Source organism: Rattus norvegicus, chromosome 5 (genome assembly GCF_021556685.1).
Source record: "Rattus norvegicus strain SHRSP/BbbUtx chromosome 5, alternate assembly SHRSP_T2T, whole genome shotgun sequence".
In the NCBI taxonomy this organism is placed as follows: Eukaryota; Metazoa; Chordata; class Mammalia; order Rodentia; family Muridae; genus Rattus; species Rattus norvegicus.
Window position 1 is genome coordinate 1,586,746 of NC_141538.1, and position 24,752 is coordinate 1,611,497.

The window sequence follows — 24,752 nt, forward strand, 5'->3', positions numbered from 1 at the left end:
TGGCCATGCACCCCCACTGCCCTGGCCTGAGAGGCAACACCATAGTGTTCCTCTTCACTGGGCTAGCTGACCTGTTCCACAGTGCAGCAGAGTGCATGGGTCTCTCCACAAGCAGAGTGAGCTACTCTATCTGAGATTCATGGAAATGCAAGGATACACGGTCCTCAGTGGAGGGCAAACTAGACAAGCACATGGAGAAAGGATGTGGAGGAATAGTTGGAGAAATCAGAGACCAAGACACAAAATTGTGAAAGAGTAATCACTGAGAGTCAGAATGTGACTAATAGAATTTAAATTGTTGCTCTTGTAGAATGAAAAGTAAAGTTGCTAACAGGGTAGAAAACATCTACATCCTGGGAATCCAGGAAGGGTTTGTAAAAGGCCCCAAACATGTGCAGAGATTAAATAGGTCTAAACGGAATCATCAAAGAGATGACTCAGGAAACAGCACACAAAGGAAGTCACAGATGGATCAAATGCTCTGGTTACATTGACCTAATTTCTTAGTATAAGGAACAAGAAATCAGTTTCCAAAAAACACGAAAGATGCTTCATCTAACAATACAAGTCAATATTAGACCTGATTTTTATAGAGCTAATGTGTAGAAGTCAAAGATACTAATTTCTAAAATGACTCTTTGTACATTTAATTTTTGTGCGATGTCTAATAATGACTCACGGAGAATGTGGTATTGGAAAAAAAGTAGAAGAAAGGCATTGGAAAAGGAGTTTTAGGCACAGGTTTGGCTGTAAATTTAGTAAAAGACAATCTAGTCATTTTATATCTATCAAATACTTTTACAGGCTCCAAATGGGTCAAAGACCTTAAGATACAAAAATGAATGTCATGAAGTTAAAACAAGAATATAGTATCAAAGTATTATGACCACTTTTTTAAAGGAAAGGAATATTTCATTTTGTGGAACTTAAACATTTCCTCTAGTATTTGACTTCCGGTGGCCCATCCAAAAGAAATGAAAAAGATATGAATTATAAAAGGATGTTAAATATTTTAAAACTCCAGTGGCTAATAAGATGAAGCTAATTAAGTAAGCAAGGAAAATATTCTGCTGCAAAACCATGCTTGGCCAGCCAGTGATGGAAAGCAAGACAAAAGAAGATTAGTTTCCTGCTATTTTCAAAGAACAAGCACCTACCCAGGTCAAAATCTAGATGCAGACTACTAAAACAAGCAGCTGACTTGGAGTCTACCCACCAGACTGAGCAACAAAGGAACTTAGAAACACCAACAAACATGCACAACAGTTTTTTTTTCCCTCATTTTGACAGATGTTCACTAAGTATTTTCTTAGTGTTCAGCATGGGACACGTACTGTGTACTTCCTTCAGTTACACATCCCTGGCTTTCTAGAACTTAAATTTCTATCTGTTTAATAATACGAAGTAGGAAATTCAGAAAGGAAAAGCAACATGGTACACAAGTATGCTGAAGAAACTGACCACAAGCAATCAAAAAAAGACTCAAATAGCTCAGGAAGTTATCCCAAGATCTACTGACACAAATCACTAATCTCAAAATTTTCCGATAACATTTAACAGCTAATAAGAGCCCTAGAAAACTTGAAAAACTGATACACATATAAATTATAAATATGTGTCTACAATCACCCTTCCTGGTGGACCGTGTAAGCAGATGATGGCAACCAAGAAAGACTAATTCCAGAAAAGAAATCCAGATGGCCAGATTCTGTTTTTCCTCAACAGGGTCGTTTCTAAAATAACCATTGTTTTTTTTAAATCTGACAAAACAGGAAACAGAAGTAACTGGGATAAAACCAAAATCTAGATCCTTTCTACTCTGTTATATGTCTTTCTTCTCGTTAATGTGTTTCTAAAACAATGATTTTTTTTTTAATATTTGTGGTTTTATAATTTATTCTACAAGGAAACCAATGGGAAAGACTTGCCAATTTCTTTGGAACTGTAATGCAGGGTAGTAAAACAAATGAAGATCTTGTGATTGTAAAGAGACTAATTTTCCAACAGAGTTACGGAAATATTTTTTCTAAGAAACCAGCTCAGTCAAATGAGGCATTTAGACTCTGGTTACCATAGTGGTTGTGTCTTTCCTTGAGCCGGGGTTCCCTGCTCTGTAGCCTTCCCTTGAAAGTTCTGTTCTCTTGGTGTCATCTCCTGAAAGCCGAGATTAGGTACCATGGTGTCTGCTTTTAAGTTCTAAAAAATACTGAAGAACCTAAACTTTAGTGTCTGCATGGTGACATAAGCCACATCGCTAATAGCTCATCTAGTTAATATGAAAAAATCATGCTTTCACTCCCAACCTAAATTGGGATTGAGTTCCAGGTGAACATCATCCTCCAGTTCCAGTAACCAAAACTATACACTGGTCATTGCTCAGATTTCGATTTTGTTTCGATTCATGTTGTCACTTGTAGAAGTTTGGACCCGGTTCTTCCTCCAAGCCCCATGCTCCCAGAAATAAGACAGAGACTCAAAATATATTAACAAATACCTTGGCCATATGCTAGACTCTTCTCTGACAAATTCTAACCCACTTACTCAAATCTACATTCCGCCATGTGGCTCATTACCTGTGCTCAGGAACCACGAGTCTGTCTGGTCACGTTTTCCAGGGCAAATCTCTCCAACCTGGCTCTATCCCAGAATTCTTTCTGCCTCCTGGATGTCCCACCTTCTATTCTACCCTTTCCTATAGGCCATAATTTTTTTTAACTGAAAGGTGATATATCCATACAAATACACAAGATACTCTCTCTACAGTCACTAGCATTCTTAAAGCCTTCAAAGTGCTAATTATTCCAATTCTACTTTTACTTCTAATGCACCAACACCAACACCAACATTCAGAGACCATCCATGGGAGGACTATTGCTTTAAAGAACTTATGTGCACCGGCTTTTCCTTTCAGTTTATTCTGGTAATAATGCCACTCCAGCTGGGTGTTAGTATCAGGATGAAAAGGTGTTCTATGTACACCAGCCTGGCCGGGAACTCATAGAAGTTCACCTGCTAGGATTAAAAGCTTGCTCCACCAAACATGGCTTTGATGAACTGACTCAATCTAACAGCAGCAGAGTCAGTTTTCTGTGGCCTTTGGTTTCTTACAATGAAAAACAGGCAACTCGGATACCAGGTTCAGATTGTAGGAGAAGAAAATGAGACAAAAAACTACAATCAGACTTTTGTAATTCTGGTATAAGTAGGTATAAATAGATTTTGAGAGCAGGTTGCTCAGAACAAAGAAACATATAACACACAAGCTCTCCTGCCTCACTACATAAGCCAGACAAAAGAACAATAGACCAGAAGGTAAGTGTCCCTAGCCTAAAATCAATTCCTTTACATTCAAAAAAATCCCTTTCAGAGCTGAGTCAAAACTATCCAGAACAAAATAAAGTCTTGCTGGGAATCTAGAATTTTCTAGTATTTTCACATAAGAGAAAAACTGACTTTCAAATGAAACTGCAAATGTAGCTATCTTGTCCAGAAAGAACTAAAGAAAAATGCTAAATAAATGCTTCTAATACCAGTAAGTAGTACACACATCAACCTGAAATTTCATTTGCAAAGCAGACTGCCCAGTTGACTCAACTCAATGATACAGAATTATCCAAAACCCAGAAGTTAGTATGTTTACCTACATTAAGGGAGGAGTTATTTGAACAGAAGAGAAAGTCTGAAGACACAGTATAGCAGCAAATTCCCCTTAATGTGCAATAAAAAGATATAGAAAATATCCAGAAGCTCTCATCTATGTGAGATAACGGAGTCCTCAATTTAAGATACTCTTCTCTGTATATTTCAACGTACACTAAAGCAGTACTATTCTAATTTTCCTATACCTGTGATAATAAAGGGTAGCCAATTTGAACAAATGAATAAATTTAATTGAGAAAGAACAAAATACTTTCCAAAGAATATATTGTTATCATTTCAGATACACACACAGACACACAGACACACAGACACTCACTCTCTCTCTCTCTCTCTCATGTGTCAATTTTTTTAAACAAACAAGAATACAGATCTTTAAGATCTGTTATACTTCTTACACCCAGGAGACAAAGAAGAAAACAGTATCAACATGCCTTCCAGAGCTCTGATGTCTGGGTGCCCTCAATACTGACATATTGCCTAAACGGAAAAAAAGAGCATTCAAACCCAAACTAATTCTTCTCATTAAAAACATAGTTAGTCAATTTTAAAAAATCACATTTAAGAATAATGTTAACATAATATAGAATATATTATGGACTGAACTCCACCTTAATAGATGAATTTCCATTTCTTCAGTTTTCTGATAGAATGTTCAATCACTTCTAACAATAGCATAGCATTATTTCCTATTCTACATTCTAACCTTCTTCCTTTAAGATTATAATTTTATAAGATAAATCTGATTATACAATTTAGTTATGTGTAGTTTCACCTATTTAGCTTTGATAAACTCCATTCTGCACAACTCTACAAATTTTACTTAATGAAACAATTACAATGGCTACTACTACCCAATGTTGTTGATAAGTAATAAAACACAAGAAGTTTACAAGGAGTTAGATTAATTCTCACAACACTATAGGGAAAAATTACTATCACCCACAACTTGTATATTAGTAATATAAGTTCAACACCTGGTACGTGCCCAAATTGGAATTTATTTCCAGTCAGTCTGATTTCCAAGCTCTTAAATTATCATACTTGTTGTTATTAAAATCTCGTTGTAATAAAATACCCACCACACCCATCCAAATAGAGCACACAAAACTAACACAGTTCCACTTGGTGAAATTTAATGGGAGAACAAGTCAAGGGAAAGGGGCAAGAGAAAGAAGAGAAAAGAATGAAGAGAAGAGAGAGCATGAGGGCAGAAGAAGTCTGCCTTTCATTTGGTATATGACATAACTATTCCCACAAGGAGTTGGGATTTGGACCAAAGGAATACTGGGAAGTAGGGCTGTTGCCATGTCAACAGTTACCAAATGGTGTCGCTGCTCAAGGCAATTCCTGATACCAACAATACTGCTGTTATAATTCAACATATTTCAAAAAGTAGTTCACAAAAAAAAAAAAAAAAAAAAAAAAAAAACAAAGTCTATACACACAGGGAATTGTTCTTTCATCATTAGCTGTTACTAGTTCTGCCGCATGACTATTATATTTATGGAGATGAAAGTAAATATTATCTCATAAGGAAAACTACTGACTTAGAATAACCAAAGATTGTTAATAAGGATTATTATAACCCAACTATTAGATTAACATTACTTTATAATAATATTACTTCTAATAATCCCCCTGGTGTTCCAAAATATGATAGTACAGGTCCTAAAACTGCCACCCATTTCTCCTTGTTTCAAGCTCTGGCCGAATCTTTCCTGCACTGTGACAGCCAACTCTGTGAAAAACTGACTCATAAAAGGGCAGTGAAAGAACACAGACTAGAAACCATTAAAAAAAAAAGTCTATTCAGTCCCAAAAAAAAGGACACCTGCCTGGTAAGATAAAGGAGAGAGCAAGCAGTGAAGATCCAGGTAAATATATTTAAAATGCAAATTATACCAGCCCTCAACAAACACCTAGAAGTCAACAAAATGATCTAAGTATTAAAAAGAAAAAACAAGGGGCTGGGGATTTAGCTCAGTGGTAGAGCGCTTACCTAGGAAGCGTAAGGCACAGGGTTCGGTCCCCAGCTCCGAAAAAAAGAACCAAAAAAAAAAAAAAAAAAAAAAAAAAAAGAAAAAACAAAACAAACAAACAAAAAATCCCAAAAACCCCAAACCACTCTTTCTCTTCAAAAAGGTGGCCAAGTAGCAGATACCAACATGCAGATCTTCATGAAAACCCTAATGGGCAAGACCATTACTCTTGAGATTGAGCCCAGTGACACCATCAATAATGATCCAAGACAGGGAAGGCATCCCACCGACCAGCAGAGCTGATATTTGCTGGCAAACATTTGGAGGATGGCCACAACCTGTCCAACTACAACATCTAGAAAGAGTCCACCTTGCACCTGGTGCTGTGTCTGCACAGTGGCATCATCGAGTCATCCCTTTGTCACCTTGTCCAGAATTACAATTATGACAAGATGATCTGCCCCAAGTGCTACTCATGCCTGCACACAGTGTAGTCAACTGCTACAAGAAGTTCGGCCACTCCAACAACCTGAGCCCCAAAGAAGAAGGTCAAATAAGGCTGGGGCCATACCTGGCCTGTGACCCTGTGACCAAATAAAATCCATTGACAGGGGCAAAAAAAAAAAAAAAAAAAAAAGAGAGAGGGAGAGAGAGAGAATGACAAATAAAAATATCAAGCTGGGCACAGGACTTAAACCCTAGCATTAAGAGACAGAGGGCAGGCACATCTCTGTAAGTCTGAAGGCAGCCTGGTCTACAAGGTGAGTTCCAGGACAGCCAGGGCTATACAGAAAACCCTGACTGTAAAACAAAACAAAATTCTGACAATTAGCTTTTCTTTGTAAAACCATTATGACTCTTTAGCATATCCAACAAAAATTCATGTATTGGTGGCAAGAAAATACACTGTTAACTATGAATACTCTATGCTGGTACAGAACACCAGACAAACCCACATTTGGAAAATAGCTGTGTAAGAAATATGGTAAGACACACATTTAAACAACTAACATTATTGGATTTTGTACTAAAAACTGAGATCTTACGAGTAAACTGTAGTGGTTTGGCTTGATGCTGCTTGTATATTATTATTCATATTGGTTCCTCAAGAGGGGTTGCCCCCACCCCACAAGCAGAGCATCATGTACTTAGGTGATGCTATGTGAACCTTCTCTCCACTTTAATAGGTCAATAAATGGTTAGAGCCTATGATTGGGTACTGGATAGGAAAGGTGGGACTGGAGGCTCTGGAGGGGGTGGCAGGTAGAAGGAGAAAAAGAATGAAGGAAGAGGAGAGAAGGAAGCCACTATACACCAGAATCATGTGGCTGGGAGAAACCAGAAGTAGTAAGGAGTCTTAGAATTGGGAAATAAGTTAGTATTGTATTAGATATGCCCAATGTAGGCATATAACTTATAATTAAAATATTTGGATTGTGTGTCTTTTACATGGGCTGTTAGGGTTGGAAATTTTAGTAACAAATTGACAAACCCATGTCTGGCTTAGAACCGAAGTAACCCGATACGGAAATCCACCCCCATCCACTCATTATTAACAACTAGGGCTTCACTCTAAAGCTGCTTCAGGGTGGAAATTAAGCATGAGTCTAAAGGGTATACAGAGAGCTAGCTGAGAGGCTCCCTTCCCAAGTCCCAAGCAAACCTAGGCAACCAGAGGTACCACACCAGTCCTGAGCTGGGACACAAGGTGGCGCCAATCCCACAACATAGTTGGGGTTCCCTGAGTCTGAGAGAAAAAAAAGAAGGACAGGAAGTCAAGGTTGCCTGAGATGAGGCCTTCACAACTGAAAATTAGCAACTGAAAACACAGCAGGTATCTTTCCAAAGCTTTCTCACAGATAAGAATGGGCTGATCTAGGCATCTCTCTCCCAAGTCACCCTTCCCATGCATACTTTGATTTCTAACATCCCTCCACTTCTAAACACAGGTAGCAAGACCAGCTCCCTCAACTGCTTACACTGCAGGCTGTGTAAGATCAATACACAGGCTGAAGGCTATACAGGACAGTCAAAAGACCTAAAGGGCTCAAAACACAAAAGCCAAGGGTCTTTGTACAGTCAGCCCCTCCCTACTAGTGAAAGAATCTGAAAGGACCTTAATGTCCTAAATCAAACACCAGAAGGAAACAAAGATAAAAGAAACTTCAGACCAAATATAAGAAATAAAATAGTACCACAGCAATCTTTTCCTCCTTCACTTTTTCCCACATAAGGTGCTATCGAGAATTGAGGAGTTTCTTAAGTAGTGAATATAAAAAGCATTGATTTTGTTTTTAACATTCTTAGCTTGAATATATATGACCAAAGTCTAAGAAATTAAATTTGCCAAGGTATGTTGAAGAAAATTTTTGCATTTTCTATAGGCTAACTCTAAAAGCTGTACCAGGATCCACTCTGACGTAACACTTTACCAGCAAAACTTGTAATTATAAACAGTATGATCTGCTCTCTTTAAGCAAATATCTTGATTGATTAGTATTTAACTTTAACTCAATGAATAAATAAAATAGTTAGATTCAGTCATCACAGAGACAACAACAGTACAATTAATACTGTAATGAAAATGTAGCTCTACCATATGTCTATATAACAAGGAACTATAGTAAGGACTAAAAAGTGCTAATATTGCACATACCCTAAGAGGCATGGACCTGGGCAGGAGAGATAGCTCAGTGGATAAGAGGTCCTGAGTTCAGTTCCCAACAACCACATGGTGGCTCACAACCATCTGTAATGGGATCTGATGCCCTATCCTGATGTGTCTGAAGACAGCTACAGTGTACTCATGTTAATTAATTAATTAATCAATCAATTAATTAATTAGCCATGTTCCCAGAGAAACAAGGTGAATTCATCTAAACCACTATGAAGACAACCAGGCAATCAAGCACAGTGATATTGAAAGAGCGTACCCCAAAACGGGGAGCTGCATCTCTCGCTCCGATCGCGGGGTGGGGTACCCCCAGGAATCACGAGTAGCCATTCTTGATGTAAAAGCACGAGGTAGCTTTATTAACGAGATCCCGGGTCTTAGCGGGATCCCGGGTGGACACATATCTCACACAGGAGACAGAGGAATCGACCCCGAGTCTCCAAACTCAGGGGTTTATATAGGGGAGGTTAGGGGCATTCTCGAGGTTACACATGATTGGTCAATTCAAATGGTGCACAGTTACTTTCGGCGCGAAATTACATCAGCAAGGAGTCCATGCTCTCTAGCAGCTCAGCAGGCAGGTAGGGTGGCTCATCTCACTCAGGGGGGTGAAGGAAGGGGAGGGGGTGGCTACAGATGGTCAATGTCCTTGGGGCTGATAGCTGGTTTGGCAAGTCCTATCTCTGGCTCTCCCTCAGGCATGTCTGGCCCTGCACATCCTGACTCTGACAATGAGTAACCTTTTTAAAACTCTAGTTCTACAATATATGAAGAGATCTTAAATGACAAATATGTATCTGTCAACTGCACGGGTTAAAAAAAAAATGACACTGACACACATATTGACAGCAATTTGCTGTCAATTGGGGGCAAACATACACAAATATGACCATCAAGAAGACTCAAAATTAAGAAAAATTTGGGTAGTAATACTCAATAAAGAAAGACAAGCGCTAAAATGATCAGAATGGAATAAATCTAGATTGGGTAAATGAAAACTCAGAAAGAAATTATATGGTATAAAAAAAAAGGAAAATAAAATTAATTAAATAAATAAATAATTGGGGGCCAGAAACAGATGGAACAATATCACTGGGCAAAATATTGTAGGTGAATAGGTGTCTTACAGTTTTATTGCTGTGAAGAGACACCATTACTGAGTCAACTTTGATAAGGAAAACTGACATTGGACTGGCTTACACTCTCAGAAATTTAGTCCATTATCGCCATGGTGGGAAGCACGGCAGCATTCAGGGAGGCATCGTGCTGGAGAAGGAGCTAAGGGTTCTACATCTTCATCTGAAGGCAGGAGCAGGAGACTGTGTCGACACTGGTCATAGCTTGAATATAAAGACCTCACAGCCCACTTTCCCAGTGACCCACTTCCTCCAACATGGCTACACATACTCCAACAAGGCCCCACCTCCTGATAGTGCCACTCCTTATACAACAAGCATTCAAGCATATGAGCCTATGGTGGTCATTCCTATTCAAATCATCACTGCAGATAAGCATTCACACAGGGAGTTCATAGCTAAAACTATATAAAAATTATAATTTCCAGATATCTTCACCAACCCACAAGACAAACTACTCATTCATTCCAGAGACTAGACCCAGGAAGAGTAGATAGAGCTGGTAGAAGAGGCAACCAATACAAAGGGGTAACTCGGTGATACCCTTTCTAGACTGACAATTATGGCCCTTTCCTGACCTTCTTTGACAAATCCAAAAATGTTCTCTGCTATGTATGTACCCTTTCTCAAGCAAGAAAAAACAGATCTTTCTCTAGGAAATCACAAGCATGCACCCCAAAGGACCTCAGGGCCAACCCTAATCCTGAGTCCCTGTATGAAGACCCTGAGAGATGAAGTGAAGCCTGGGATACTTGTACAGAGTCCAAGGTGTTGGAAGCGCCAAAGCTGTGATTTCTGCCAGGGAGAGTTGCTTACATGGGATAGAACCAGCCTGGAAGAGATATATTTTACAGGCAGAAAGATGGAGGGATGGTGCCATCTAAGCCTCTGATATCAGATATTAAGCTAGAGCCCTGGTTCTCAAACTTCCTAATGCTGTGACCCTTCAATACAATTCCTTATGTTGTGGTGAACCCAACCATAAAATTATCTTTGTTGCTACTTCATAACTGTAATTTTTCTACTGTCATGAATCATAATTTAAATATATGTTTACAGGTGGTCTTAGGGAGCCCCTGTAAATGGGTCATGACCCACAGGTGGGAAGTGTGACCTAGGGGACTTGATGTTTACATGCTGCCTTATCAGTCTTGCTTAGTCCAGCGTTTTCTGACTATGCCCCCATTCCTCCTTTTAGGAAATAGTAATATATATCTTTTCCACTATATGTTGAAATTAATTCACTTTTCGAATTCACAGGGTTTTATCGAGACTGTGGAAGACCATGGGGACTTCTGAAGTAGGATTAAATATACTTAGTATTTTAACAATGGCCTTTGGAGCCTGGGAGGGAAATGTGGTGGTTTGAATGAGAATATCTCCCATAGGCTCAAATGTCTGAACCCTGGTGGTGACTTTACAGGCTATACCTTGCTAGGGGCTAGCTCTGAGGCTATTATATATTGACTAGCCCCAATTCCTGTTCACTCTCTCTGCTTCATATTTGGGGTTTAACATGTGATCTCTCAGCGCCCTGCCATGATGGTCTCATGGAAGCCCAACCAAAATAACCTCTTCCATAAACTGGCTTGGTCATGGTATTTCATTATAGCAGCAGAAAAGCAAATAAGTCCGGCTATAAGTAGTTGAAGATTAAAACAATTTTTTCTTAATCTTCAAAAGTTCATGATAAAATTGGGCACAAAACCAGTAAAAAGCTCTCAACATCTCTAACCATTAATATAGATAGCAATTCCTCTAAATATTGCATTGTCCCATCCTCCTGCTTAACAGAACAAATGGTTCCTCCAGCTTCTGGAACAAGACAGCCAGGTGCTCATCCTACAACCAAGAAAAGACATTCCAATAAACAGCAGGTACAGCTCCCTGCCACAAACATAACTTTAAAATACCAACACACTTACAAATACAATTTCATGTTTTATTACACTGTTTTGATTAGTTTGCTTCTTTTTCTCCATCTTTCTTAACTTGGGTATTTCTTATTTACATTTCAATTGTTATTCCCTGTCCCAGTTTCCAGGACAAAATCCCCCTAACCCCTCCCCCTCACCTTCTATATGGGTGTTCCCCTAACCATCCTCCCCTCATTATGACCCTCCCCCCAACAATCACATTCACTGGGGATTTAGCCTTGGCAGGACCAAGGGCTTCCCCTTCCACTGGTGCTCTTACTAGACTATTCATTGCTACCTATGCAGTTGGAGCACAGGGTCAGTCCATGTATACTCTTTGGGTACTGGCTTACTCCCTGGAAGCTCTGGATGGTTGGGATTGTTGTTCATATGGGATCTCAAGCCCCTTCAAGCTTTTTAAGTCTTTTCTAAGATTCCTTCAATGGGGATCCCATTCTCAGTTCAGTGGTTTGCTGCTGGCATTTGCCTATGTATTTGCTGTATTCTGGGTGTGTCTCTCAGCAGAGATCTACATCCGGTTCCTGTCAGCCTGCACTTCTTTGCTTCATCCATCTTATCTAGTTTGGTGGCTGTATATGTATGGGCCACATGTGGGGCAGGCTCTGAATGGGCGTTCCTTCTGCCTCTGTTCTAAATTTTGCCTCCCTATTCCCTCCCACGGGTATTCTTATTCCCCTTTTAAGAAAGAATGATGCATTCGTATTTTGGTCATCCTTCTTGGGTTTCTTGTGTTCTGTGCATCTAGGGTAATTCAAGCATTTGGGCTAATATCTACTTATCAATGAGTGCATACCATGTGTGTTTTTCTGTGATTGGCTAACCTCACTCAGGATGATATTTTCCAGTTCCATCCATTTGCTTATGAATTTCATAAAGTCATTGTTTTTGATAGCTGAGTAGTATTCCATTGTGTAGATGTACCACTTTTTTTGTATCCATTCCACTGTTGAAGGGCATCTAGGTTCTTTCCAGCTTCTGGCTATTATAAATAAGGCTGCTTTAAACAGAGTGGAGCATGTGTCTTTGTTATATGTTAGGGTATCTTATGGGTATCTGCCCAAGAGAGGTATAGCTGGGTCCACAGGTAGTTCAATGTCTAATATTATGAGGAACCTCCAGACTGATTTCCAGAATGGTTGTACCAGTCTGCAATCCCACCGACAATGGAGGAGTGTTCCTCTTTCTCCACATTCTCGCCAGTATCTGCTGTCACCTGAGTTTTTGATCTTAGTCAGTCACTGGTGTGAGGTGGAATGTCAGGGTTGTTTTGATTTGCATTTCCCTTGTGACTAAAGATGTTGAACATTTCTTTAGTTGTTTCTCAGTCATTCAGCATTCCTCAGCTGTGGATTCTTTGTTTAGCTCTGAGCCCTATTATTTAATACGTCTATTTGTCTCCCTGCAGTCTAATTTCATGAGTTCTTTGTATTTTTTGGATATAAGCCTTCTATTGGCTGTAGGATTAGTAAAGATCTTTTCCCAATCTGTAGGTTGCCATTTTGTCCTTACAACTGTGTCCTTTGCCTTATAGAAGCTTTGCAGATTTATGAGATCCCATTTGTCAATTCTTGATCTTAGAGCATAAGCTATTGGTGTTTTGTTCAGGAAGTTTTCTCCAGTGGCTATGTGTTCAAGGTTTTTCCCCACTTCTTCTATAAGTTTGAGTGTATCTGGTTTGATGTGGAGGTCCTTGATCCACTTGGACTTAAGCTTTGTACGGGGTGATAAGAATGGATAGATCTACATTCTTCTACATGCTTACCTCCATTTGAACCAGCACCATTTTCTAAAAATGCTATCTTTTTTCCTTGGCTCCTTTGTCAAAACTCAAGTGACCATAGGTGTGTGGGTTCATTTCTGGGTCTTCAATTCTATTCCACTGGTCTATCTGTCTGTCTCTATACCAATACCATACAGTTTTTATCACTATTGCTCTGTAATACTGCTTGAGTTCAGGAATAGTGATTTCCCCCGGAAGTCTTTTTATTGTTGAGGATAGTTTTAGCTACCCTGGTTTTTTTTGTTATTGCGGAAAATTTGCAAGTTGTTCTGTCTACCTCTATGAAGAATTCTCTTGGAATTTTGATGGGGATTGCATTAAGTCTGAAGCAGTCATTAAAAGGATGAAGAAGAACTAACTAACACTAAGGATATTTGAAAAAGCCATATGAAGGGCCAGAGAGATGGACAGTTAAGGGCACAGGCTGCTCTTCCAGAGGTCCTGGGTTCAATTCCCATCACCTACTTGCCCACGGTAACTCACCCCTGCTTGTAATTTCAGTTGCAGGACTTCTGACAGCCTCACACAGACATACAAGTAGGTAAAACGTCCACGAACATTAAAATACAAAAGCCATATGAAAAGCTACTTGCCAACTTACAACGAACGTTACAAGGTGGGTAATTCTCCTTCCATTGGCTACAAGTTCTCAAAAAGTCCAGAGCTAGATGTAGGACACCTTGCTCTCAAGTTGTTGGTCGAGGATGTCACAGAGATGATACCAGAGTTGTCAATTCTCATTGCTCAGGGCTACCCATCAGAATGTGATGGTAAGATCATATAGCTGATGACACCACACACGTAGGTCAAAGAACTTGAAGAAATCACACAGACCTGCCTGCACAGTACTTAGCAGGAAGCTTCCACCCCTGCTAGCTACCCTTTATGATGCTACAAGATGCTTTGCAGACTATTCTCATTCCACTGTGAATACTCAGGGCTACATAACAAAAGCCCATCCAGATGTACTCATGGGTGTGCCATTAATGGCAGGAATGTAATGAGGATCACCAATCATTTTCTGGGTGGATTCAAGGTCTGCACTACAAGAGGAAACTTTTGCCTGGCATTGAAAATCTGGTCAGGAAACCATGGCAGAGAGGCTCATAAGCCCTGGGAGTGAACCATAACTACTATTTTCTTAAATGGATATATAGTATCAAACTATACCAGTTACAAGTTCATAGATTAACACAGCTCTCAGTGGTCATTGGGGGAGCATCTTCATACAGTGGATGGTAGTTAATACACATTCATAACTAGTCCGAGTATTGAGAATGAACTCTCTGTGGAGAGGTCAGCCACAGAAGTTCCCGCCGTATCAAGTTCCCTCAAGGCTCAGGGAATATTGGAAAGAAAAGAGGTGGAAAGAGTTTAAGAGCCAAAGGTCGGAAGGAGTTGGATCAAAACAATGACATGTTCTCATGATATGGTTGTTGAACTCACAAACTCAGTGCATTTGGTGTCCAGCAGAAGAGCAAACCACTCAACAATCCCACACGGATGTGGTAGGGCACTGAAGCCCCTGCCTGCAGCTGAGAAGATTCTGTCACCTGAGAACTGCTAGGGGAGGGTTTTCTTCAGGGGTATGGTCCCTAGTGAGTGGCCCATCCTGCAGTGGTGGCCCCTCACTCATGAGTAGGCTTCGCTGTATTCAAGGGATTATTAGAACAAATACAGGGGGTGAAGTGGATATACTGACATATACTGTAGTAATGTATGAAATTCTCAACAAATTACATTAAAACAGGTATTTCAAAGTGGTAAGGTTGTAAGCTTCTCCAGTCCAAACTCTTTTGAGAGTTCTGGACAAGGAACAAAATTGACGTGCTCATTCCTATACCCTCAGTTTTTATTTTGTGTCTGAACGGCTTCACATCCATATATCATATTAGCATCCATGCATGCACCCACCCATGCATCCATCCGTCTATGCATCCATCCATCCATGCATCCATCCATCCATGCATCCAGCAAGCCATGCATCCATCTATGCATCCATCTATCCATCCATGCATCCAACATCCATGCATCCATCCATCTATGCATCCATCCAGCATGCATCCAGCAAGCCATGCATCCATCCATCTATGCATGCATCCATCCAGCATGCATCCAGCCAGCCAGCCATGCATCCATCCATCCATCCATCCATGAATCCAACATCTGTGCATCCAGCAAGACATGCATCCATCCATCTATGCATCCACCCATTGCCTACTTCAGGCAACACTCAGTCAGGAAGCAGCTGATCAAAAGGCATCCTTACTGATTTCACAGCCAAACTCCCTTTCCTTTTCAATCTCTTTACATTGCAGATGAAGAAAGAGACCCAGGGGCTTGCTTAAGGTCGGGCAATGATTAATGGTGGAAGCCAGCCAGACCCAACAGCTCATCCCCTGCAATAGACAGTCATCTGAACTCTACCAAACAAGCCATTCCAGGACACCTGCTCTGACTCAATCTCCCTTCCCAGGCTCAGCTCCACTAAGCCCTCTACACAGTGTTTAAGGGTCCCCACTCCTACTAAGTGCTTTGATGCTGTGTCCATATTTCCCTGCACCAAGAAAATCCTAACCAGCAAGCACTGCTTCCTGGGGGTCGAGGACTGTGATTCCCTGCGGAACCCCTTCCATCCTTCGGCACCCACTATGTTGGTTTTCCAGTATGTATTTGGCTCCTGTTGGTTGTCTGGTTTGGCTTTGGCCTCCACTCACTAACCCATCTGAATATTAATTCATCGGGGTTGGGTACCCACTAAACCACATTATGTTTGATGCTGCAGTCAGGACAGAGCCAAAAAACTATGCCCCAAGAGCCTGAATTATGGGAGAGAGAAACAGCCTGGACTGGAATTTTAGGAGAGTGACTAGGGACAGGCATGGTGGCAGAGGCCACAGAGAAAGGAGAGTGTCCAGGACATCAGAGTGGGGTAGCGTAGCATCACAGTGGCAGCCAATGAATGAAGATAAACACTGTGGGAGCCAAAGCAGACCTAGATGAGAGTTGGAGTCTGAATTACACCAAGGTGACTGTGGAATTACTCCCTGATATTTCATTTACTGAGTTTCAAAGGGACCTTTTCTGCCATTACCACCTTCTTCCACCAAAGAATTAGTTAAGGGATGCTCCACTGTCTTAGACTCTGTAGTTGGCTTCTCTCACTAGATCATATATGCTTTACAATTTAATAGGGAACTGGGGAGACATTTCTCTTACAAATACTCACTTTATAAAGAAGGTGGATGACAAGAAGGGAAAGAAATCATTTTTTTTTTTTTTTCGGAGCTGGGGACCGAACCCAGGGCCTTGCGCTTCCTAGGTAAGCGCTCTACCACTGAGCTAAATCCCCAGCCCCTGAAAGAAATCATTTATTGGTATCATTACCTCTTCATTTTGCTAAACAAGACAAACTGACACAGCAAGAACCTCAAAACTGAATACAAGGAACGAATGTGTCCTTGTGTTTTTTTCTGTCTTGTTCTAGAACATCTCAAATGTTACTTTTACCTTTCTGACACGTAATGCTGAAGTACAGCTTTGAGTTTTGGGTAATAAGACAAAGAAATGCAGATATTAATATGGTTCCAAGAAAAAAAAAACTCTGTAGCTCCTCTGTATTCTCTGAATAGAAGAGTCTGCTTACCTTAGAGAGGTCGCAGGCCCTGGCCTGGGACCCCAGCACCCTCTCGCTGTCTTCTCTGTCCGTCCGCCCGCGGCAGGGCACGCCCCCTCCTTTCCTCTTTCCCCTCTCGACCGCCACCTCAGATCAGACGTGGCGACCCGCTGAATTTAAGCATATTAGTCAGTGGAGGAAAAGAAACTAACTAGGATTCCCTCAGTAAAGGCGAGTGAACAGGGAAGAGCCCATCGCCGAATCCCTGCTGTGTGCCGTGGCATGGGAAATGTGGCATATGGAAGACCCACTCCCTGGCGCCGCTCGTGGGGGGGCCCAAGTCCTTTGGATCGAGGCGCAGCCCGTGGATACTGTGAGGCCCATAGCGGACCCAGGTGCGCCAGGCCCGGGTCTTCCCAGAGTCCGGTTGCTTGGGAATGCAGCCCAAAGCAGGTGGTAAACTCCATTTAAGGCTAAATACCTGCAACTAGTACAGTAAGGAAAAGTTGAAAAGAACTTTGAAGAGAGAGTTCAAGAGGGCGTGAAACCAGTTAAGAGGTAAATGGGTGGGGTCAGCACACTCTGCCGAGAGGATTCAACCTGGGGGCGTGCGTTCGCCTGTGCCGGTGACCCCAGTGGATCATTCCCGCTCCCTGTTTCTCCCGACCCCTCCACCCGCGCGACTTTCTTCCCCCTCCATGCATCCCGCTGTCGCCGTCCCCCCCCCCCCCGCTCCTCCCAACAGGGGGGTCGGCGGGTACTCCGAAGGCGGGCGCGGGGTATGGTGGGGGCCCCCGGGTGGGACCAGGGTTAGGTTTGGTGGGTGATCGCCCGCCCCCCCCCCCCCCCCCCGTCAGTGACTGGCCGCCGCTGGGCGCCCTTCCACCTTGGTGTTGCGCTAAAACCGGCTATGGGACCTCTGGGAAGGCCCTGCAGGGAAGGTGACTGGGGAGGCGGTGTGGAATCACCCATGGGCCCTGGACCACCCTGCCCCAAGTATTACAGCACATCCTCTCCATACAGAAGACACTGACAGACAGACAGACAAACACACACACACACACACACACACACAGAGAGAGAGAGAGAGACACACACACACAAATACATATTTAAATATTTAAAATGATGTTTAAAAAAACCAGTCTTCCTGTTTAACAGAGGTTTAAAGGGAAGTTGGCTGACAGAACGTTTTTGTGGGTTTTTATTCTCTTTTTACCAAATGGGAGGTAGATCTGTTGGCCCTTTTATTAAAAGCCAAAGTATTAAGTGGCGAGCCGATGTTTCAAATTCTACCATTCTGTTCCTTTCACGAAAACCAGGTAGTGTTGTTTCTTTGACTTTCCCTTTTTGAAACAAAATGAAAGGAGCTCTACCAGTTGGCCTAGTTTCCCTGTTCCTTTTCCCTCTTCCACTGTATGCTCAATGATATAAAGGATATAAATGAAGTTTCTAGTTATTTATTTGTTTGGGAGACCCGAACTCTCTCTCAAAGATATTTCCATCTCCACCCCCCAACACACACACACACAGGAGGCCTGCTCCCTGTAGGTGGGGGAAGGGGGAGGGGTGGACAGGAGCTAGCTAAGAGGGGGTGGGGTGGGGCTGGAGAATATGCATGTCCCTGAAGGTCTGTCAGGGAAATACTGCTTCTGCCCAAGCATTCCTTGCTTCAGTGCTGAGCCAGGCAGTGCCTTTTTGGGGAGGTGGGGCAAGTTTTCTGCCTGAAATCAGTGAGTGATGACTTCAGAGTGAATGTCTGATCCCTTGCTGTCCTTTCAGTGCTCTGGCTCATGGCAAATGACTGAAGAAAACCTTAGTTAGACTCACACCCAGCTGTTTGGAAATGGTAATGGAATTGATAGCACACCCTCAGGGAAAGGGGAAGACTCCCTTTGCTCACTCTCAAATCCCAGCCTCACCCTGCCAGCTTTGGATTTCTAAATAAGGCTGAATCTGGACCATATTTACAAGATTTGGCGTTTCTGATTCATGTTTAATGTTTAGTTAAATAAAGCACGTGAAGGGCTGGAGAGATGGCTCCCAGGTTAAGAGCACTCTCTGCTCTGCTCTTCCAGAGGTTCTGAGTTCCATGCCACAGAAACCATATAGTGGCTCACAACCCTCTGCAAAGGGATATCCCATGTACTCTACTGCCATGTGTATATGAAAAGGGCTTTAGTATTCTCATATAAATGAAAATAAATAAATAAACCTTTAAAAGAATGAAACAAAATGAAGCTTGCAAAGAAATTGAGCATCTTAAAATGCCAGGCACGTCTATCCACTCCTTTTATTTTATTTCGTGTGTTTAAAACATAACCACAGAGGTGGTTCCCCTTTTATCAACCTGGATAGCACAACTGGGACAGAAGTGCAAACTGTCATCTACCTCTCTGGGAGTGGAGTGGTTGGATACAGGGAGATGGAACATTTGCAGTTAGTAAAGTTCTGCTGTCGGGTTTTTTTTTTTTTTTTTTTTTTTTTTTTCCCTTTCCTTTTTGGATAGATATCTGGATCTTTTTTTTTTTTTTTAAAGTACAAATTTTGTTTTCTGTGCAACATTCTGATCATAGTTTCCCAACACAAAGCTCTTTCCAGATCCTTCCTCCCCATCCACCACCCCGTTCTACCCCAGGCCTGCCCTTATATGTGGTTGATGCATCCCCAGGTGAATCTCCATTGGAGAAAGCGCGATATTCCCATCCCCTATGACTGTCAATGGCAGATGACTTAAATGCCAGTGACTTCAGATTTGACTCCATTTTTTCCCTTGGAGAACTGGGTTTGGATCTGTTGATCAAAGGCAGGCCCTGGGTTTTGATACAAACAAACAAACAAAACGATCAAAAAATATTTAAAGCAGGCAACAACTGCCTGCATGCCAAGAGACTGATGACTCCTCTTTGGAGCTAGTGCGATGTGAAACTTGCTTAATAAAGTAGAATCCACACAGCACAAAGGGAACACTTTAACAAATTATGAGGGAGGGAGAGAGAGAGAGAGAGAGAGAGAGAGAGAGAGAGAGAGAGAGAGGTCTGTTTATCTCCCTCCTCTAGTTTTTCAGACTAGAGATTTCATCTTCCTCTGTCTCTGGTGCTGGTGGCTTTACTGCTGGTTTTGGGGGATTGGGATAGGGATAGGGATATGTAGTGAGCCATATTGGATTTGGGCCTGGCCGCTTTGTAACTGCATGGCTACAGTTAAGAAGTTGTGGGATTGTTGGACAGAGGCCTCTCCCATGTATTTAAGGGACAGGAAGGAAAGACCAAGTAGTAAACACCCAGTGTCTCCACTGCATGACCTCTGCTGAGCCTGGCTGATGCATGTGGAACTGACACACCCAGACCACACCTGGGTGGTGGTCAATTTACTTCTGCCTTTTGCTTCCTCAGCCTTTATCCTTGAGATTTAGGCTGGTCTTCTCGGATTTCTCCCTAATTAATTCAGGTCTCCTAGTCCTTTTGTTACAGAAGTCATAAGCCAGGTAGTCAGGAGCCAGGGTTTCCCACTGTGGTTCCCAGTTATTTTCTACCTGTAGACTTGGGTATATAAGTGGTGAATAAAGCTACAGGAGACTCTCACTCTTCTCCTCACTCTCACTCTTCCTTCCGCTCTTCAACTCTTCCTCTCTCTCTCTCTCTCTCTCTCTCTCTCTCTCTCTCTCTCTCTCTCTTCCTCTCCTGGCTTGACACGATAACCTGTGTATGTGTGCATGTTTCTTTCATCCCGTAGGCTTTTGCCCGATTCTCGGTACAGTGTCAGTGCTGGCAGCGACAGGGATAGGAAGAAAAAAGTCTTGAGTGCTGATTTTAAACCTCTCTCTCTCTCTCTCTCTCTCTCTCTCTCTCTCTCTCTCTCTCAAGAGCTCTCTCTCTCTAGAGCACTCTCTCTCTCTCCCTCCCTCTGCCCCTCTCCTTCTCCCTCTCTCTCTCTCTCTCTACACACACACACACACACACACACACACACACACACACACTTCCTAGGATGAAAGAAAAAAATGAAAAAGAAGGCACCCATGGTGATGCATGACTTTGATCTCACTTTGGTCTCAGCACTGGAGAGGAAGATAGGAAGGCCTATCTAGATGCAATGTGAAGAAGGCCTATGTCAGATTAGTTAATGACTAGGTAACTGTTACCTAGCTAGTCTGCCATTTTGTTGCAGTTACTAATATTATAAGGTCACTTTCTCACTGGTTGTTTCTGCTGTTACTGCTGGAATTCATTATATATTATGTTAGGTTCTTCTGTGCGATAACACAGTCAGAAACCAAACACTGTAGAAGTCAGTCTAACTGCTTTCTTTGTTGTCTAGTTACCCACAATAATCTTTGACCTGAACCGAACACCCAGCAGCATTTCCCAAAATCATCCATGTATAAGCTTTTATAAGCTGGACCACCAACACTAGAGCGACAGTGCAGACAGAGACTATTTGGAACCGGACTTCCATTTTGAGTTTTTCTTGGTGTTCTTGTTTTTTTCTCCTGTCTGGTCCTGTTCTGTCCTGTCCTGTTCTGTCTTGTCCGACCTGTCTGTCTGTCTCTCTGTCTTTCAGTCTGTAAATCCACACATATAATTCTTTCCACATCATATATTTCAAAACAAATAATGCTTGTTGTGCTTCTCATTTCATTCAAGGGTACTACTCTCTAGATCAGAGGAGTCCCCTTACAATTCTCCACAGGTAGTGATGACTGGGGTGTTCAGTGCAACTAAGCAGGAATTATATGGTTGCTGCCATTATGCTTGATCTTACCCAAGGTAGGGTTTCGAGGCATGGTTGCCAAGATGGCTAACAACAGACAGTGATCGAAGCGATGGAACAATAACCTACAATTTTCCCTTTCTGTCACTGTTTCTCTGTCACTCTCTGTCTCTCTTCCCTCCTTCCCTCCCTCCTCTCTCAGAGCTGAATGAACCTTGCAACGAAAGTAAATGTACAGTGAAAAGAAGCCAGGTGTGGTGCTGCATGTCTTTAATTGCATCACTTGAGTGGTGGAGGTGGGTAGAACCCTGTGAGCAGGCTGCAGACCTGATCCAACTACTGATTTCCAGGGCTTATGTGCAAAGACCCCTGACTCAACTAAAGAAATGAAGAGGAAATTAAAGAAACAGATACAATTAACTTGGAATAAACCAAACAAACTAAGGAAAAGGAAAGGCAGTATTGGGGTGGCCTGGCTTACAGAGGAGGGGCAAACATTCATTTGCCAGTGCCTCCTCAGTTGAATACACACACACACACACACACACACACACACACACACACACTCACACACACACACACACACACACACACAGAGAGAGAGAGAGAGAGAGAGAGAGAGAGAGAGAGAGAGAGAGAGAGAGAGAGAGAGAAAGTGATCAATCTGTTAATCCGTTTGTCTCCCTCCCCTAGTTTTTCAGACAGGGTTTCTCTATGAATTCCTCTGTAGACTGATGGCTCAGAGGGCAAACCTGCTGGCTGTTAAAGGTCTAGGGAAAACAAGAAGGCCTAGATGCAATGTGTAGGCCTGAGGGAACTGTTAAGGCCTAGATGCCCTGTGAAGGAGGCCTACATCATGTATACATACATACACACATATTCATGTATATGAATATGTATGTGAATGTGTATACACTCAGGTATCCTTTATTTTATTAGCTTATTTTGAATATAATTTCCATGCTAATCAAAAAGAGGAAAATTTCTTTGTTATCGGATTCTTCTTGAACAAAAAATGGATATAAATAATCACATATTCAGTTGTTATGTCTAATAATGAGAAGATATTCCCAGATATGGTTTTAATCCATCATAGTCCATGCGTGAACACAAAACAGACTTAGTAAGAATTTTGGCAAGTGGATTTTAAAAACTTATATAGGGTTATTAAGAGCAATGGTAACATTTTTTACCTTCATATTTTATATATTTACATTGCAAATGTTATTCCCTTGCCGAGTTACCCACTCTCCCACAACCCACCCCCTGCTTCCATGAGGATGCTTTTCCTCCCATCCACCCACTTGCACCTCAGTAGCATACCATTCCCCCCCGCCCCCGCACTGGAGAAAGGAACATTCATAGGACCCAGGGCTTCTCCTCCTAATGACGCCAGACAATGCTATCCTCTGCTCCATATGCAACTGAAGCAATAGGCTTTTGCATGAGCACTATTTGGTTAGTAGTTTAATCCCTGGGAGCACTGGTAAGTCTAGTTGGTTGATATTGTTGTTCTTCCTATGGGTTTGCAAACCATTTCAGCTCTTCTGATTTAATAGTCTTTGTTCATTAAACTAATAAAAATTTATGTTGTAGTTATTTGAAGAGAAAGAATTTTATGAATCATGTGATATCAACTGAACAAATATGAAAATTATGTATGCAAACTTTACAAAAGTTAGTTTCAACACAAAAGTATAATTTTACAATTTTATAAACAAGGAACTAATTGATCAAGCAAATGTTGACAACTAAAATTCATGTATGTATGCAATAGAAAATAATATTTGAGATATAAAATTAAGACTTGTGTTAGTATAATAATGCATAAGTTATTTTACTTGAAAATCTTATGATCATATTAATACAGCTAGAAAACATTAAGAAAAAAATTAATACACTTAAAAATGGGATACATGCACACAAATTTAGAAAAGTTTGATACATATACATTATATTATAATGTCATTTCAAAAGTTAGAACTATCATTGTGTTCGTTATGAATGAAAGGAAGATGTTTCAGATCATAAACAGAAATAAAATTTTCTGGAATTTTACATAAATAAAAGGCATTTAGAAACTAAAATTTTTAATAACATCTCCATCATAATTAGATGGGTATGTTCCTGCCTTCTTCCAATGAACATTGAATTGATCTCTATCGTATCAAGAAAATTGTGATAGCTGTTCAGTATAGAGAATGTCCTCTGGACAGCTCATGGTTATCACACTCATGAACCCACAGCACCTGTGTTAACACAATACTTTCACATGATCAAGCCAGCTAGAGTCAGGGCTTAGATGGGGTGACCAACCCTTGCCAATGCCATATTGAGGGGCTTTTGGCATTTGATGGCTACTGGTGAATGAAGAATCATTCATTTTGGGGGGGGGGGTTATTGCCTTGGTAATTTTCTTGTGCTTCAATAGATTCCCTTCACGAGTGACACTAGATTCTGATTCTTTGATGAGATCTAAAAGGTAAACAGATGAAGACATGGTGTCAGGAGATGTATTATAAGAAATCTGGTGAGATTTGGTAAAGAGAATGTAGAGTGCATGCAAGTATATTTCTTTATATAAAAAATAAAGAAAAATATGAAAGAACAAATGTTTACTTAATTAACAGAAGATAGAATATCTCTATAGACGAATTCTAAACAGCTTATAAACATATAGCTAGAAATAACAGATGAGTTTAAAAGATCCACAAATTTTCTTCACTGTTTAAGAGATCATCGTAAGAGATCATGGGAGAGAATGTAATGTATTATAATATACTTTCAAATGTAAAAGATAATAACTTTAGCTTAGTAATAAATACAAGATTTTCCACCGACTGAGATTATGTATAATCAGTTTGATCTAATTCCTCCCTGTTAAATTCTAAGCATTTCTAAATTCCTCAGAAAAACAACCTCAGAATGACTACTTTTAGTCCCCCAAAGTCCAGGGAATTGGAGCAAAAACTCTTCAATGGTTTCTTCAAGCTGTACATAATTACTTTTATATTTATCACTAAACTAAAATTATGATCTTTTACATTGGCACAGAATGTATTTGATACAAATTTAGATTTTAAGATTTTCTTTAATATAAATTTCTCACTGATTTAAAATTAATATTGTTACTTTGATGTACACGTATTGTGCCTATACAACACATTTCAGCATAGATGGCTTATACCCAGTCCTTTTCTGCTATTAAAAAATGAAGCTGAGATGATTAAGCATGTGAGTTTAAGGCCAAATAACAA

General features: G+C 41.1%; 1 pseudogene; it reads left to right on the top strand.

Annotated features, from left to right (window-relative positions):
- The window catches only part of LOC148005534 (polyubiquitin-C-like), a 1,830,776-nt pseudogene that overhangs the window by 1,439,431 nt on the left and 366,593 nt on the right, over positions 1–24,752 (top strand).